Source organism: Sus scrofa, chromosome 8 (assembly GCF_000003025.6).
Source record: "Sus scrofa isolate TJ Tabasco breed Duroc chromosome 8, Sscrofa11.1, whole genome shotgun sequence".
In the NCBI taxonomy this organism is placed as follows: Eukaryota; Metazoa; Chordata; class Mammalia; order Artiodactyla; family Suidae; genus Sus; species Sus scrofa.
In genome coordinates this window covers 46,333,578-46,353,150 of record NC_010450.4, presented here as the reverse complement: position 1 = coordinate 46,353,150, position 19,573 = coordinate 46,333,578, and positions in this window count along the sequence as shown.

Here is a 19,573-nt window from a genome sequence, read left to right as displayed (position 1 = left end):
CATCTGAAGGCCAATGTTGCTGTATCCCACAAATTTTGGTATGTTGTCTTTGCTTTCCTTCACCTGTAAATATTCTAATTTCCTTTGTGGATTATTCCTTTATCCTTTTGGTATTAATATGTGTTTTTTTAATTTCATACATTTGTGTATTTTACATTTTTTCATTTGTTATTCATTTCTAGATCCATTCCATTGTGGTTGGAAAAGTTATGTTTTATAATTTAAAAATTTTGTTTGTTTGGAAGCACAAAAGACCCAGAAGAGCCAAAGACATTCTGGAAAAGAAAAATGGAGCTGGAGGAATCAGGTTCCCAGACATCAGCCTATACTACAAAGCAACAATCATCAAAACCATATGTGGTACTGGCACAAAGACAGAAATATAGATCAGTGGAACAGGAGAGAAAGCCCAGAATTAACCCCCCACACCTACAGCCAACTCATCTATGACAAAGGAGGCAAGAATATACAATGGAGAAAAGACAGCCTCTTCAATAAGTGGTGCTGGGAATACTGGACAGCCACATGGAAAAGAAGGAAATTAGAACACTCCCTAACACCATACACAAAAATAAACTCCAAATGGATTAAAGACCTAGATATAAGACCAGACACTATCAAACTCTTAGAGGAAAACATAGACCAAACACTCCCTGACATAAACAACAGCAACATCTTCTCAGATCCACGTCTTAGAGTCATGACAGTGAAAATGACAATAAACAAATGGGACATAATTAAACTTAAAAGTTTCTGTACAGCAAAGGAAACCATAAACAACACAAAAAGACAACCCACAGAATGGGAGATTATCTTTCCAAGTGAATCAACTGACAAGGGATTCATCTCCAAAATTTATAAACACTTCCTAACACTCAATACCAAAAAAACAAACAACCCCATCAAAAAATGGGCAGAAGATCTAAACAGACAGTTCTCCAAAGAAGACATACAGATGGCCAAAAAAACACATGAAAACATGTTCAACATCACTCATTCTTAGAAAAATGCACATCAAAACCATGATGAGGTACCGCCTTACACCAGCCAGAATGGCCACCATCCAAAAGTCTACAAACAAGAAGTGCTGGAGAGGGTGTGGAGAAAAAGCAACCCTAGTACACTGTTGATGGGATTGTAAATTGATGCAACCACTGTGGAAAGCAGGATGGAGATGCCTCAGAAAACTAAACATAGAACTACCATTTGATCTAGCAATCCCACTCCTGGGCATCTATCCAGAGAAAACCATGACTCGCAAAGACACATGTACTCTGATGTTCATTGCAGCACTATTTGCAATAGCCAAGACATGGAAACAACCTAAATGTCCATGGACAGAGGAGTGGATCCAGAAGATGTGGTCCATATACACAATGGAATATTACTCAGCCATTAAAATGAACGAAATACCAGCATTTTTAGCAACATGGATGGACCTAGAAATTATCATGCTAAGTGAAGTCAGCCATACAATGAGACACCAACATCAAATGCTTTCACTGACATGTGGAATCTGAAAAAAGCACACAATGAACTTCTTTGCAGAATAGATGCTAACTCACTGACTTTGATAAACTTATGGTCTCCTGAGGATACAGTTTTGGCAGTGGGGTATGTGCTTCAGTTGTGAGATGGAAGTCCTGTGAAATTGGATTGTGATGATCATTATACAGCTACAAATGTGATAAATTCATTGAGTAATTAAAAAAATTAGATCAAAAAAGAAAAGAACACTCCCTCACACCATACACAAAAATAAACTCAAAATGGCTGAAAGACTTTAAATATAAGACAAAACACCCTCAAACTCCTAAAAGAGAACAAAGGAAAAACATTCTCTGACATCACCCTTACAAATGTTTTCTCAGGTCAGTCTCCCAAAGCAACAAAATAAAAGCAAAAATAAACCAATGGGACCCGACCAAACTGATAAGCTTGCACAACAAAGGAAACCATTAAAAAAAGACAATCCGAAATGAAAACAAAATGACAACTTATAGAATGGAGAAAATTGTTTCAAATGATGCAACTGACAAGGGCATAATCTCTAAAATATACAAACTTATACATCTCAACAGCAAAAAAGCCATCAACCCAATTGAAAAATGGGCAAAGGACCTGAATTGACATTTCTCCAAGGAAGATAAACAGATAGCCAACAAGCACTTGAAACAATGCTCAACATCCCTGATTATTAGAGAAATGCAAATCAAAACTAGCATGAGATACCACCTCACACCAGTCAGAATGGCCATCATTAATAAGTCCACAAATAACAAATGTTGGAGGGGTGTGGAGAAAAGGGAACTCTCCTGTACTGTTGGTGGGAATGTAGGCTGGTACAACCACTCTAGAGAACAGTACGGAGGCATCTTAGAAAACTATACATAGAACTACCATATGGCCCAGGAATCTCACTTTTGGGCATATATCCAGAAAAACTCTCCTTTGAAGAGACACATGGACACGCATGTTCATTGTAGCACGATTCACAATAGCCAAGACATGGAAACAAGCCAAATGTCCACTGACAGATGATTGGATTAGGAAGATGTGGTATATATAAACAATGAAATACTACTTGGCCATGAAAAGACCAAAATAATGCCATTTGCAGGAACATGGATGGAACTAGAGACTCTCATCCTGAGTGAAGTAAGTCAGAAAGAGAAAGTCAAATACCATATGATATCACATATCTGGAATCTAATATAGGGCACAAAGGACCTTTCCACAGAAAAGAAAATCATGGACTTGGAGAATAGACTTGTGGTTGCCAAGGGGAAGGGGAGGGAGTGGGAAGGACTGGGAGCTTGGGGTAAATAGATGTAGAATGTTGCCTTCAGGATGGATTGGCAATGGGATCCTGCTGTGCAGCACTGGGTACTCTGTCTAGTCACTTATGCTGGAACACATAATGTGAGAAAAAAGAATGTATACATGTACGCATAACTGGGTCACAGTGCTGTACATTAGAAAATATATATATATATAAATAAGTGATAATAATAAAAAATAAAATAAATACTATTACATAATAGAATCAGGATATAACTCTTTAGTGTAAAAATTTTTAATTGAATACTGTTGTTTATAGCAATTTTAGGTTTATTATAAAATTAAGAGCATATACAGGAGTTCCCGTCGTGGCGCAGTGGTTAACGAATCCGACTAGGAACCATGAGGTTGCGGGTTCGGTCCCTGCCCTTGCTCAGCGGGTTAACGATCCGGCGTTGCCGTGAGCTGTGGTGTAGGTTGCAGACGCGGCTCGGATCCCGCGTTGCTGTGGCTCTGGCGTAGGCCAGTGGCTGCAGCTCCGATTCGACCCCTAGCCTGGGAACCTCCATATGCCGCGGGAGCGGCCCAAGAAATAGCAACAACAACAAAAAGACAAAATACCAAAAAAAAAAAAAAAAAAAAAAAAAAGAGCATATACAGAGTTTTCCCAAATACCTCCTGCCCCAACACATCCCACACATGCTTAGACTCCCTCATTATGAACACCACTCTCCAGTGATGGTAGATTTTTACCAGAATAAATCTACAGTAACCCACTAAGGTCCATAGTTAAAATAGCAACTTCTTGTAGTGGGGTAAATTTTATGGGTTTGAACAAACATGTAATAACATATATTCATCATTATAGTGCCATATAGAATGGTTTCAGGGCTGTAAAAACCTTCTGTGTTCCACAGGTTCATTCATCCCTCCTCCCAAACACTGGCAGCCACTGATATTTTTACTGTCTCTATAGTTTTGCTTTGTTCAGAATGTCATATATATAGTTGGAAATATACAGTGTTTTATCTTTACGGTATGTTACCTTTACAGATTTTTTACTTCTGCATAGGAATATTCATTTAAACTTCCTCCATGTCTTCTCATGACTTAATGGCTTATTTCTCTTTAGGGTTGAATAACACCCAATTATCTGTATGTACCAAAATTTGTTTATTCATTCACCTATTAAAAGCCATTTGATTGCTTCCTAGTTTTTGCTGATTATGAGTAGAACTCCTTATAAACATTTGTGTATAGGTTATTGTGGGGTCATAGTTTTCAATGCACTTGGATAAATACCTAGGAGGTTGCTGGACTATTTGACAAGAATGTGTTCAGTTTTTATGAAAGTAACTGTCTTACAAACTGCCTATACCATTTTGCATTCCTACTGCTAGTGAGAAAGAGTTCCTGTTGCTCCATATTTGTATCAGTATTTGATATTGTCACTGTTCTGGATTTTGGTCATTATAACAAATGTGTGAAAGATATAACTTGTTTGTTTTAATTTTTATTATACTTGATTTACAATGTTTGTCAATTTCTGCTATATGGCAGAATGACCCAGATATATATAGATATATATAGATATATATAGATATACACACACACACACATATATACACACACACACACACACATATACATTCTTTTTTCATATTATATTTTATCATGTTCTATTACAAGTGATTGGATTGGAAGAATTAAGATCATTACAATGGCCATACTACCCAAAGAAGTCTACAGACTTAATGCAATCCCTATCAAATTACCCATGACATTTTTCATAGAACTAGAACAAACAATCCAAAAATTTATATGGAATCATAAAAGACCCAGAATTGCCAAAGCAATCCTGAGGAACAAAAACAAGCAGGAGACATAAGTCTCCCAGACTTCAGACAATATTAAAAAGTTACATTAATCAAGATAGTGTGCTACTGGTACCAAAACAGACATGCAGACAAATGGAACAGAATAGAGAACCTAGAAATAAACCCAGACAGCTTTGGTCAATTAATCTTTGACAAAGGAGGCGAGAATATAAAATGGGAAAAAGACAGTCTCTTCAGTATGTGGTGCTGGAAAAACTGGAGAGCTGCATGTAAATCAATGAAACTAGAACACACCCTCAAATCATGCACAAAAATAAACTCAAAATGGCTTAAAGACTTAAAAATAAGACAAGACACCATCAAACTCCTAGAAGAGAAGATGGGCAAAACATTCTCTGACATCAACTACACAAGCATTTTCTCAGGTCAGTCTCCCAAGGCAATATAAATAAAAACAATTATAAGCCAGTGGGACCTAATCAAACTGACAAGATTTTTCCCAGAAAAGGCAAATATAAAAACAAACAAACAAAAAAAAACAACCTATAGAATGGGAGAAAATAGTTTCAAGGGATGCAACCAACGAGGGCTTAATCTCCAAAATATACCAACAATTCATAAAACTCAATAGGAAAAAAACAAGCAACTCAATTGAAAGAAGGGCAGAAGACCTAAATAGACATTTCCCCAAAGATATATGGAGAGCTAACAGGTACATGAAAAAATACTCAACATCACTAATTATTAGAGAAATGTAAATCAAAACTGTAATGAGGTACCACTTCACACCAATCAGAATTGCTGTCATTAATAAGTCTGCAAGTAACAAATGCTTGAGTGGGTGTGAAGAAAAGGGAACCTTCTTCCACTGTTGGTGGAAATTGAAATTGGTAAAACCCCTATGGAAAACAGTATGGAAGTGCCTCAGAAAACTAAATATAGAACTACCGTATGATGTGGCAATCCCGCACCTCAGCATATATCCAGATAAAACTTTCACTCAAAAAATACAGGCATCCCTATGTTCATTGTTGTTTTAATTTGAATTTCTTTGATAAGCAATTTTTCATATGCTTCATTAATATATGTATATGTTTTTGGTGAGGAGTGTATTAAAATCTTTAAATTTTTACTCAGGTTTTTTCTTATTGTTGAGTTTTAAGTGTTCTGTGTATATTTTGGATAATAGTCCTTTATCAGATGTTTCTTTTACAAATATTATTTCCCTGTTTGTGACTTGCCTTCTCATTCACTTGGAAAAGCCTGTCACAAAGCAGAAGTTCTTTAAAATTTTAACAACAAAAGCTTATCGTTTTTTGTATAAAGCATGTCTTTAAAAGACATTATTACAACTAATTTATCTATATTTCTGTTTTGTGTTTTGAGTTGCATAGTTTTATGTTTTAATTATGTGATCCAATTTAACTTAATTTTCTGGAGGGTATAAGATCTCTGTCTAGATTCTTTTTTTTTTCTTTTTGGATATTGAAGTCCAATTGTTCTAGCACCAATTTTTGACAATTGCTGACAAGTCTATCTTTGCACCACTGTTTTGCATCTCCTCTGTCAAAGATCTATAGACTATATTATGTGAGCCTACTTCTAAGCTCTCTATTTTGTTGCATTTGTCTACTGGTCTGTTCTTTTATCAATACCACACCGTCTTAATTTCAGTAGTTTTATATTGTCTTGAAGTCAGGTCCCATCAGTCCAACTTTATTCTTCTTTAATATTGTGTTGACTATGGAGCTCCCATTGTGGCACAGCAGAAATTAATCCAACTAGGAAGGATGAGGTTGAGGGTTTGATCCCTGACCTCACTCAGTGGGTTAAGGATCCGGCATCACCATGAGCTGTGGCATAGGTCTCAGATGCAGCTTGGATCTGGCGTTGCTAAGGCTGTGGTGTAGGCTGGCAGCTGCAGCTCCAATTAGACCCCTCGCCTGGGAACCTCCACATGCCATGGGTACGGTCCTAAAAAGACAAAAAAAAATTCTGTTGACTATTCTATATTTTTTTAATTATATGGAATTATATAATTTAATTTATATATAAATTAAAATAATATATAAATTCAATTATATAATATAAAACTAATACAAATTTAATTATATAGACTAAATGTATTATAATTATTAAAAATTATATAGAATATAATATATACATACATTGTATAGAATATATTTTAATTTTAATTATATATAATTTTAATTTTATATTTATTTTAATTTTATTTGTAAATATATACTACATTATACATTATTTGTGTGTATGTTTGTAATATATAACATATAAATATAATATTTATATTACACATAAAATATAATATATTTACTTTATATTATGTATAATTAAATTTTTATATAATTAAATTTTATATGTGTTTAATTATAGAATACATTTTAATTTTATATATTTTGTCATTTTCCTATACAGCAGAAATTGGCAAAAAATTGTAAATCAACTACACTTTAACTGAAGACAATATACATTTTCTTTTTATCTTATTGTCTTCCAACAGATTGGATATAGTTTCCTGTACCTCAGTAGGACCTTAATGTTCATCCAACATTAAGATTGGATATAGTTTCCTGTACCTCAGTAGGACCTTAATGTTTATCCAAAATTAAGATTGGATATAGTTTCCTGTACCTCAGTAGGACCTTAATGTTTATCCATTCTAAATGCAGTAGTTTTCATTTACTAACACCAAACTCTCAATCCATTCTATCACCTATCTATCTATCCACCTATCTATATTTTATATATATATAATATATTTTCTATACTATATGTTTTGTCACTCCCTATGAAATCTAGAATGTTTGTCAATTGTCTATTGGTTTCCTGTTTTCAACTTCATTGATTTCTGCTCTAATTTTTAAATTTATTTTATTTTGATAACTTTGGATTTATTTTGCTCTTCTAATTTAGTTTCCAAATGTGGAAACTTAGATTGTTTATTTTAGATCTTTCTTCTATTATATTAATCGAGTACTCCAAATTTCCCTTTAACCACTCTGTTTGCAGTATTTCTTGAATTTAGAAAAATTGTGTATTTATTTTCATTTATTTCAAAAGATTCTGAAATTCTTCTTGAGATTTCTTATTTGACTCATGTGTTATATATCAATGTGTTGTTTAACCTCTACATATTTTAGATTCTCTAGCTATTTTTCTGTTATTGATATGATTTTTCTCTCACCATATAGTTATACTTCTCTTTTTATTTTTTAATGATTGACCTAGAGTTCACAATACACATTCACAACATATCCAATCTGCTTTCAAATGACACTTCACCACTTCATGGGCCAGTATGTATACTGAAGAGTAACAAAGGAATTCTAATTCCTTTCTCCTGTCTTATCATTGCTGTCATTTGTTTCATTTATATATATGCATACATAAGCATATGTAATAAAATGCATTGTTGATACTATTTTGGATGAAATTTTCTGTTAGGTAAGAATAACAGAAATAAAAGTTTTTATTTTTCTTTTCCTTCTTCCATGCTCTTCATAAATAGATACACAGAGATAGGTTATTTTTTTTCATAAACACTAAACATTTTACTTTACTATCTTTTTGCTTTCATTGTTTTTCGGAAGTCAAATCTCATTCTTATATTTGTTCCTCTATAGGTAAGCTGATTTTTTTTTCCTCTGACTTTTTTTTGGGGATTTTTAATTTTCTCACTCATTTTCTGTAATTTGAAAATAATATATCTAGGTTTTATTTTTGGCATTTATCCTGCTCAATATTCTCTGAGCTCCATGGTAGTTTACTGTCTCATATTAGCTTGGGGAAACCCCCAGTAATTATTGTTTTAAATGTTTATTCAATTCTTTTCTCTCTTTCTTTCTTCTGGTGTTCCCATTATGCATATGTTACACCTTTTGTAGTTGTCCAACAGACCATGGATATTATGCTTTTTTTTCCATTCCTTGCTCTTTTTATTCTTTGGATTTTAAGGATTCTATTAAAAGAGATTGTCTAGCTCAGAGTCTTTCCTCAGTCTTGTCCAGTCTACTGATAATCCCATCAAAGGCCTCTTCCTTTCTGTTATGATATTGTTTTATATCTACTGTTTCTTTTTTGTTCCTTCTTAGAACTTTCATATCTCTGCCTACATTGACCATGTGTTCTTGCATGCTGTCTACTTTAGAGTCTGCGGTATATTAATTACAATAATTTTAAGTCCCCGATCTGATAAATCCCATACCCCTGTCATGTCTGGCTGATATTTGCTTTGTATCTTCAAATTTTGCATTTTGCCACTTATGCCTTGTGATTTTTTTCTGATAGCTCTTCATGGTGTACCAGGTAAAAGGAATTACTATAAATAGGCCTTTAGGGATAAGGCAATGAGGTGTGGGCAGGGGAGGTATTATCTGGTCCTACTATTACGTGTCAATCTTTTTTTTAAATTTTTTCTTCTCTTCCTTTTTTTTTTCTTTTTTTTAATGGCTGAACTTGTGGCATATGGAAGCTCTGAGATGAATCAGAGCAGCAGCTGCATCCCACACCACAGCCATGGCAATACTAGATCTGTGCCGTATCCGTGACCTACACCACAGCTTGTAGCAACATTTGATTCTTAACCCACTGAGTGAAGCCATCCTCATAAAGCAAACTATTGGGTCCTTAACAAACTGAGCCACAATGGAAAGTCCAAGGCATCAGTTTTCCAATGAGCCTGTGCCTCTGGATTGGGGCCTTTTTAAGTGCTTCTGTTTTTTTCCCTCCACCTAGGTGAAACAGGATGGCTAGAGTAAGCTGGAGTAGTGTATTTTCCTTCCTTAGCTCAGTTAGGCTCTGATAATCCTCCAGCAGGTTAGGCTCTGATTAACAAGTTTCTCCTGACTGCAAACCTTGTTAAGGAGGAGAATGTTCTGGCATATTTCAAATAATTCTTTTTCCCCTCCACCTGCCATACCACCAAGGGTATTTTTCTCTGATATTTGCTGTGGGAACAGTGTCAAGCTTCTGGAGATAAATTTCAAATATTGTGGGTCCCCTCTAATGGCTGGACCGCCTCTGGAGTTTTAGCTCTGAGTTACACAGGCCCTCCACCAAAACATCAATTATAGTTTAGGCTTCCTACCCAACACTGGTTTCCATGGTTTTTTCCACTTGTGAATCTGGAAGCCCCAACTCCCGTGTGTGGACCACAGTGGGTGAAACGAGGCAGTGATTATCTCTGCCCTAATAATTATGCCTAGTGTTCCAACATCCAAACACTTGTTCTTCATTTGTTCCTCAGTAAAGTTTTCAAGAGAGGTTATAATTCATTACTGCCTGCAGTAACTTAGTAAACCCAATTTACCTAATAGAGAAAATTTAGCACACAGACTAAGCTTATTTAGTACATATTTTTTTCATTCAAATAGAAAAGTCAGTTATCTTGTTAAGCTGTTGTTTTTTTTTTTTTTTTTTTTTTTTTTCTTGTTAAGAATCCAGGCTTATTTTCTTGGTAAATTTTACATCATCTCTGGTGCGGGGTGTTCTGACTGCAGCCATCAAAGCCTCTGACTGTTCCTCCTCCACAAATAAGTAATGACCTCAAAAACAGTGCTCTTTCTTACCTCCTGTAGATCAGAGAGCCCAGAAATTTTCTGAGGTGTAAAAAGAAAGCTGAAAATTTCAGGGTTGAGAATTTGGTGAAAACTACCCTGAAGTCCTGGATGTTTTTGTTTTAAAATGTACCTCTAGGTAATGTTTCTGCCTGGGCTCATTTCTGGTGAATAGAAAAGCTGTATTTTGCAAAAGTAGCAAAGCACAATTTTGGAATTGTGGAATAAGAACTGAGGAATATTTTGACACATAGCCTTCTCCGGCTCCCCCATTCCCATGCCTCCTAAACTTTTTTTATAAAGACCTATTCCTCTAGGTTACTTAGATGTGCTTTTGACAGAATTGGTCCAAATTGGTTCTACTAAGCTCCCCAAAGCCACACAGCACATCATATGACCTTTGCAACTTTCTTGTGAAGGGATCCATGTCAAATTTCACTGAGCCTTGACAGAATTAGCTCTGCTAGCTCTGGCAGAGCACGTTTTCACAAGGAGCATACAAAGCTTCCGTTTGCCCAAAATAACAGCTTTTCTCTCTTTCAGTCTGTGGGTGTTTGTGATTTATGGCTGAATGACATTAATGTCTGTATAATGCATTCATGCAGCTATTGCCATAAACAAAAAGTAAATCATTCTAGTGTTGAAGGGCCTGTTTCCAAAGAGGGGAAAAATTATAACTGTTCTTTCAGATATTCAAAGGACTATTAATCCCTTGATCAGATTTACCTATAAGACAGTGGACAAAGTGCCACCTACGGGTAAATGTAAAAAGGCAAAGAACTTGTCAATGTTATTTTCCTTCCTCCAGGGAGCAAAAAAGAGAACACAGGTGTTTGCATTGAATGGCTTCTATAGAAACAGAAAAGAAAAAAAAGTACCTTTGAACAGGTAAATATTTTTTAAGATGTAAGGTTAAGTGCCATATCTCAGATATCCATCTAGGTTTTCCTACCAGTTTTGTGAGTCCAACTATAATAAACATTATTTTTATCTTAGTCCCAAAGGTAATGTAATAAATGGAAAGTACAAAGCAGGGTTAATTATTACAAAGCATGTAATTTCTTAGAAAATCCTTAAGTTAATTAATTCAGTGAAATAACTTTAAATCAATTTTAACAACCATCTGTGATTATCCTTTATTGTCTCTTAATCAGGCAAAATAGTTGTTTGTTGTTTCTTGATAATATTGGGATATGGATGATTCCTATAAATGATATTCACCCTGCTTTAGACCCTGATCCCAAATACAACTTTTAATATAACATGACAAATGCGTTATATGTTCCAAGTGATTGGTTATGCATTCTCCTACAAATTTTCCTTCAGTGACTCAGGGTGTTAAGAACTGTGTCTCTTCACAAGGATTTATCATATTAGCCAGCAGTACAACAGCAGTTTTATCAAACTCATGCTGAATTAATAGTAAAATGACCCAGATACCATTCCCCTCACTACATGTATGGTATGGTTGTTTCATGCACACATACCCCTGAACATTTGTGCTGTGGATATGTCTACCATCGCATACATTGGAGAATGTATTTTACAACTATAGATGAAGAAGGGAAATTAGAGCTTGGCAATGTTGAGTTAAGAATGAGCAACTAAGTGGACCAGGAGGAAAGAAGAGAGAAGAGAAGGATAAAGTCTATGGAAGTGGTTTGGTCCTTTTCTTGATCCTTTGAACTGATTTTTAACTCTAATGAAGACTAGAGACAGAGACATCTGTAGAAGTGTGGAGTCATTCCTTGTGTATGTGTGTCTGTCCAAAATGTGGCACAGAACAGATTGCAACTTCTTGCTTGAGCATATTGCAACTCAGTGGAGCATGAAAATGATGATTTGCTTGAGGAGTTCATCAATGTCCCTTTTTTGACAAAGGCACCGGCATTCCAGACATGGGGGATGACACAAGACCCTGTACTACTAAGGGGCTCTTGAGCAGGAGTCAAAGCAGAATTTAAAATCTAAAAAAAGCAATTCCATTTACATAAGTGCCCAGGAAAATCAAATACCTAGATATTTGATATAAGAAATTTGATGTAAGAATATATCAGAATATGTACAAGGCCCATATGAGGAAAGCTACAAAAATCTGAACTGTCCAAAGGGGTCTGAGGTGGGAAGTGATGAATAAAAATTCCCTTAAGTGCCATGGACTTCATACATACGAAATATATTAATCATTAAACATTTAATAAACCAAATCTGTGTATCTTACACTTATCAGTGTATTGTTTTCTGAATAATTTTATATTATTTCTGGAGATAAATATTCTGCCTACTACAGAAGAACTTTAAAAACTCCTAAATATAAATGTTGATGGGAATGCAAATTGGTGAAGCCACTGTGGAAAGTAATTTGGAATTTCTTTAAAAAAGTAAAAATAGATTGATCCTGAATCCCCACTCCTGGCCATATGTCCAGAGAAAACTCTGAGTTGAAAAGATACATGCATCCTAAAGCGCATACCTCCTCTATTTACAATAAGCAAGACATGGAGGCAACCTAAATGTTCATCAACAGAGGAATGTATAAAGAACATGTGGTACATATACACAATGGAATATTACTCAGCCATAAAAAAGAATGAAATAGTACTATTTGCAGCAGCATGGGTGGGCCTAGAAATTATCATACTGAGTGAAGTATTTCAGACAAATATAAATATGTAAAAGTTAATTAGAAGTAGTTAATTTAGAAAGCTGAGAGACAAGAAAAGTATATGATTTAGGCTGGCATCTCACTTACACATATGGGGATATGTCTGCACTGGTAAAACAGAGAGTTAATTAACTTTATTGCTATCCAAGCCTCTCCCTTGTGTGCAAAGTCTCTCTCTCCTTCTCTTTTTTTTTTCAAATTCAATAACAAAACTTGTTTATTCACATGTAACAGATCCAATTCATTTTAAAACTTCATTCTAAGTTAATGTTGAAAAAATGAGAGTTTAAATACTTCAGCATAATTATATTTTGGTCCAAGCTATTTGTTTCAGAAACTTGCATACCAAGAGAGTTTCTAATGGGATCAAATTTTATGACTCCTAGTGACAAATACACATCTGGAAATATGTTAATCTTGAACTTTTAGAAAATGAATATAACATCAAAAATAAGGTGCTATAGTTTACCAGCATATCACTGGTTATATAAAATATTTTTGACTGCTAAAATCCTATACAGATTTGCATTTTTAATTTAATAATTATTAGAATTTTAAATTTTGATTTTCTATTTTGCAGTTCTTAACAATGAGACTGAGATTTACCTCCCATATCTCTATATTAATGAGTAGTTCATAAAAACCATTTTCATGTAGTTCATTTTTGCAAAATATTGCTTTATATATGCACACACATATAAAACTATATACAATTATACAATTATACTATTGTACAATATTATACTATTACATACAATTTCTTATAATATTTTTGGCTGCACCCTCACCATGTGGAAATACCTGGGCCAGGGATCTATTCCCTACACCACAGCTGCAGCAATACCAGATCCTTAACCCACTATGCCACAGTGGGAACTTGATATAATTTATTTTTATTATTTTTACTTTTTAGAAAAGCATTTGATTCACAGTGAAATTAAGAAGGTACAGAGATTTCTCATATACTACCTACTCCAAAACTTGCACAACCTCCCTCATCAGCACTCCCCACCAGAGGGGTACATTCATTACAATTGATGAACCTGAACTGAAAACATTTTATTTGCTCAGTCTCTAGTTTTCATTGTGATATTCTCTTGCTGGCCTATTTTGGGGGTTTAGACAAGTATAGTGACATGTATCTATCCCTATGATATCATATAGAGTATTTTAACTGCCCTAAAAAGGTTTTTATCTGCCTGTTTATCTCACCCTGACCCCCACCCCAAGCAACCAATCTTTTACTGTCTCAATAGTTTCACCTTGTTCAGAATGTCGTAAAATTGGAATCATACAGCATGTAGTTTTTTCACATTGGCTTCATTCCCTTAGTGATATTCATTTAAACTTCTTTCATGTCTTTTATGACTTTATAGCTCATTTCTTTTTACTGCTGAATAATATTCTACTGTCTGGATATACATGGTTTATTTATTCATTTACCTATTAAGGACATCTTAGTTGTTTTCAAGTGTTGGTGATTAAGAACAAAACTGCTATTAATTCCATGTGAAATCTTCTGTGTGGTCATATTTTCTTCAACCCTTTTGGGTAAAAAACAAGGAGGATCATTTCTGAATTGTATAGTAAGAATGTATTTAGTTTTGTATGGAGCCACCAAATTGTCTTCCAAAGTGGCTATGCCAGTTTGCATTACCCCCAGCTCCACATCTTCACCAGGATTTGGTGTTGTCAATGTTCCAGATTTTGGCCATCCTAGTAAGTGTGTTGTCCCATCTTATTGTTTTAATTTGCATTTCCCTGATGACATATGAGGTGGAGAATATTTTCACATGCTTATTTGCTATCTCCATGTATTCTTGGGGGCAGTATTTGTTCAGAACTTGGCCCTTTTAAAAATCTGTTTGCTGTTTGAGTACCAGTGACATATTTGTTTGTTTGCTTTGTTTGTTTTGTTTTGCTTTTGTTTTTGGCCACATGCATGGCATGTGGAAGTTCCCTGGCCAGGGATCAAACCTGTGCCACAGCAGTGACATACTGAATCCTTAACCCCCTGCCCCACCAGGGAATTTCTGATTACCAATGTAATGCTTGCCTAAGCCTTCTAATTTATTGAAGAACTTGTGTAATATTAGTATTATTTCTTCTTTATAAAATTGGTAGAATTTGCCAAAAAATCCATCTAGGCGTCTATAGAGAATGATTCTTTTTTCTCTGATTGTTTTCTAGATTTCCCCTAATCTTTACTTTTTAGCAATTTGAATATGGTGTCTCAAGGAATTTGGGGGAAAGAGGGCTTTTTTCAGCTTTATATTCTTTGAGTTTCTTGGATCTTCAGCTTCATGGTTTTCATTATTTACAGGAAATGCTTAGATGTTATCTGTTCATTTTTTTTTTTCCATTTCCTCCCTTTTCCTGTGAGATGCTAATTGCACTCATGTTCAATCTCTGGATGTTGTTCCAAAGTCTCTCCATTTACTCTTTGTGTTACAATTTGGGTGAATTGTATTAATCTACCTTCACAAGTACTGATTATTTCTTTGGCTATGTTGAATCTACAGAGGAAACTTTTCAAAGCATTTTTCACTTCTGCCACTTGTTTTTCACATGATTATTTCTTAGGGTTTCCATTGCTCTGCTGAAATTTCCTTCTGCTCACACACACTGAAGCTTTGTTGTAAGAGCCTTTATCACATTAATCCTAGTTGTTTTAAATTCCCTTTCTGATGGTTCAAAAGTAGGGGTTATACATCAGTATTGTTATTTTGATTGAGTTGGCTTTTAACAGTGAGCTCTTATTCTTGTTCTTTGTGTGTCATTGAATTGTTGGTTGAAAGCCAGATAATCATGTGCATGGCTTTGGAAAATGTACTTCTCTTGTTTGGGTGGGGCATTTACTACAGGGGTCAAACATTCCAGTCAGGAATGGATCTGGGTTCATGTTTTGTTGTGTTTGCCATGTTTTACAAAATTAGCGTACCACCAGCTTTAAATCTTCTTGTATTCTTTGTGTCTGCAGCTTCTAAGCCTTCTATGACAGGATGTTATCCAAAAATATTTTTCTTTTCAAAATTTAGCTTAATAGGCAGACCCACCTTACTTTCATGATTTTCTCCAGGTATATCAGTGTGCACATGGCCGTTTGGTTGTAGAGTCACAATTCTTTTTCTTACAGTATGCTAATAAGTTGTCCTGAGACTCAATCCTAAATGCATTTATGGAATTTTATGGCTTTATAGATTATCTAATGTTTTTCCTTATTCTTAAGATAGGTAAGATATTCTTTCCAGCATTTTCTATTATAGAAACAGTTCTATTCAGAAGCTGAAAGTTCTTTTTTTAACATTTGCTTGCTTTGTTTTCCTGGTTCCATGGGAAAACATGTAACCACATTTTATTTGAAAGAACTATATTCTGAACAAAAAGAAGGATGGGAAGAAGCAATTAGAATGAGTGCTGCTAAAATTAAATGTATTCTTAGCATAGCAAGGTACCTATAAAACATGGTCTTCTTTGAATCATTTATGGAAATTATATTTTATAACGACATGACAATTTGGTTTTTATCAGAAAAAAATATATCCTACAGAGACTAATCAGATTTCACACTTGCAGTCCATGGAGTTTTTAATTTGGAACACTTTATAGCAGCATTCACTATCCAAGTTTTAGTTTGCTGTTCTACCAGATATACACTTATCTTTTAAAATGAGAGAGAAGAAAAAGAAATAAAGAAAAAGAAGAAAGGTGTCAATTATCAACTGTGATGCTATTGGAAGCCTAGCTATTTTGAGCATACCCTTCAGTGCAGGAATTGACTTCACTTATCTCTTACCAAACAACTCCAGCTTTAGAAAGCTCCAGTTCATTAAGTACTTTAAAATGTTATCCAGTTGAAATGAGGCCAATCTCAGAAAGTGACATCTGGGTAACTGAACAATTTGGATCAAGATTTTTGTCTCCTCCAGATAGTTCCTCTTGAGATTCATAGTCTGAAACTTATTTTTAAGTAAATATATAATGAAAATTTCATTCATCCTAGACTGCTTCTTTTTTCTCTCTAGCATATATGGATTCTTTTTTATTTTTTTTTTCCATTTTTTTTCCCCACACATCAAGTGGAATATCCTGGGCCAGGAATCTAACCTTAGCCACAGATCAGGGATTCTTTACTGAATCGTCTCTAGGCAGCAGCAATTTCTATTTTTTATATGTCATTTTAATGTTTACATTTCTTTTAAACTAAATCTGTAAAACACTTTCAAAAGGAGAGAGAGCTTTGATTTTACTTTTAATCTTGCTTAAAGTGTTGGGGGCAAAACATACAAATAATGCGGTTTTACGTTTTCTTCTTTTTTTAAGGCTGCATTACAGCATATGGAAGGGGTCAGGGTTCAAATTTGAGCTTCAGCTGCAGGCCTACACCACAGACACTTCAATGCAGGATCCGAGGCACAATTGTGGCCTATGCCACAGCTTGGGCAATGACGGATCTCTAACCCAATAAGCAAGGCCAGAGATTAAGCCCTCATCCTCATGAACACTAGTCAGATTCTTAACTAGTTGAGCCACAATGGGAACTCCACTTTTACATATTTTCTTTGATTAAAAAAGCATTAAATGCTGTTTTTTAATAAATTATGGAAATATTAATCCATAAAAAGTTAAGTATCACAAAATCTTAAGTTAACATTCAGCCTGAGAGCAGAGTAAAATTCTCTCTGTATATTTTTATTTTTAAACCAATCAAAACTGTGGGAATTGACAGGACACAGTAAACCAGCTATAATGAAAAAAAAATAAAAATCATTATATAAAAAGAGAAAAGAAAAACAAACTGTGGGAATAAGAAATCAAAATAGAAACTACATTTCTGATGATGCATCTCTGTTTACACCAGAGGACACCTTTGCTCCCCCGTCACAAAAAGAGTAAGAGGCTGTCAAAGGTAATAAAAATTACGCAAAATTAGGAAAAGACTCCAAAAAAGTCTGGTTCCTCATGGCAATTATTTCCTTTCAACTTTAGTCAACTGAGACACAAGTTATCACTAGACACTTATTACAAAGTAATTTTTTGGAGTTCCTGTCATGGCCCAGCAGAAACAAATCAGACCAACATCCATGAGGATGCAGTTTTGATTCCTGAATAAGTTAGTTGGTAATATTAATAATCAGTGGGTTAAGAATCCAGCATTGCCATGAGCTGTGGTGCAGGTCACGGACACAGCCCAGATCTCACTGTTGCTGCGGCTATGGTGTAGGCCAGCAGCTATATCTCCAATTCTACCCCTAGCCTGGGAACCTCCATGTGCCACAAGTATGGCCCTAAAAAAAAAAAAAAAAAAAAAAAAAAAGACAAAATAATTTTGGCATATTTGTTCAATGATACTAATTAAGGAAAAGAACAAATATTAAAGATAAATTAGAGACACTGGTGCAGTTTATTTTTCTGATTTAACTTCTTGAGAAATAATTAAAAGCCAAAGTCTAATCAGAATATTTTACCAAAATGAGGAACAGTAGGCTCCACCCACATTAACATAAAGTTGTTTTATTTTTAAATGGCTTCTCATTCCACTTAACAATCCTTGTTGGGATTTTATTATAAGAACTTTCTCATAAGTAATATCTTCCTTACCTCAGCCACATAAAATTTTCTTTGAAATTTAGTTTATAAAATTCCTTCCTCATTATTCTATGTTGCTGATTTCATTTCTTATATCACAATAATTAATCTCCAAAATGATATTTCATTTGAATAGGAAAAAAAGTGATGGCTTTGAAAGACATAATGCAATATTACCAACCAACTTGTTCAGGGACGCTCTTTTCGTGGACCCATGTTCCATTAAAGTGACCAGAAGAGACAATTACAAGAGTGTAACAAAGTTTAAAGAGCTAGAATTCAGTCATTTTCCTGGAGTGCTGACAAGAACTGAGACTCAAGATCTGTATCGGTTAACAGATGTTCCATCGAATCCAATATCTCAAAATGACAAATTTCCTTTTATGTTTAGTTACTCAAGCAAAGGCATTCTTTTAGTAGGAGGAAACTTCATCTGAATATCTTTCAGTTTTATGAACTCAAGCTCTGTATTTTGTTTATGGCCCATTTAATAACATCAAAAGGTCATCACGTTTTAACTCACTTTATTCTCTCCTTTTATCAATGATTTCTAGAAATATTTTTAATGAAAAGCATCTTAGTACATGTACTTTACTCCCACTTTTTCATAAACTTAAAGGCTGTCACTTTGAATTTATATCTCTTTTAATTTCCAGTTGCTCTGAATACTCAGCTCATTAACTTTCCCTTGTCTTTGTTGACATGTATTGTGGTCGTTTCACTAAGCAAATACATAAATATTCATAATTCACCATGATAATTAATACCTAATTTATTATAGTCCAAGCTTGTTGAACTTTTAGATTTATATTGACTATATTTTATAAAGCTAAGAAGATAGCTATTCTAAGAGAAAAGTGTTGATCATGAATCATAAGCTAAGCATTTTCCCTAATTTGTTTGGGAAGATGAATTCAGGAATCAAATGAAGATAAGGCGGAGAGGTTATTTAATCTAATATAATACAACTTAGGAAAAAAGTCACTGTGGCGAATAAAGCAGATAAATTTTTTGATGCTGGAAATTTTTGAGGGAGGTTTTGTGACTTATTTATTTTTGTATCCATAAAGTCTAACATAGTGACTGATCCCTAATAAACTGTCCTTAAATGTACAGGGTTTATT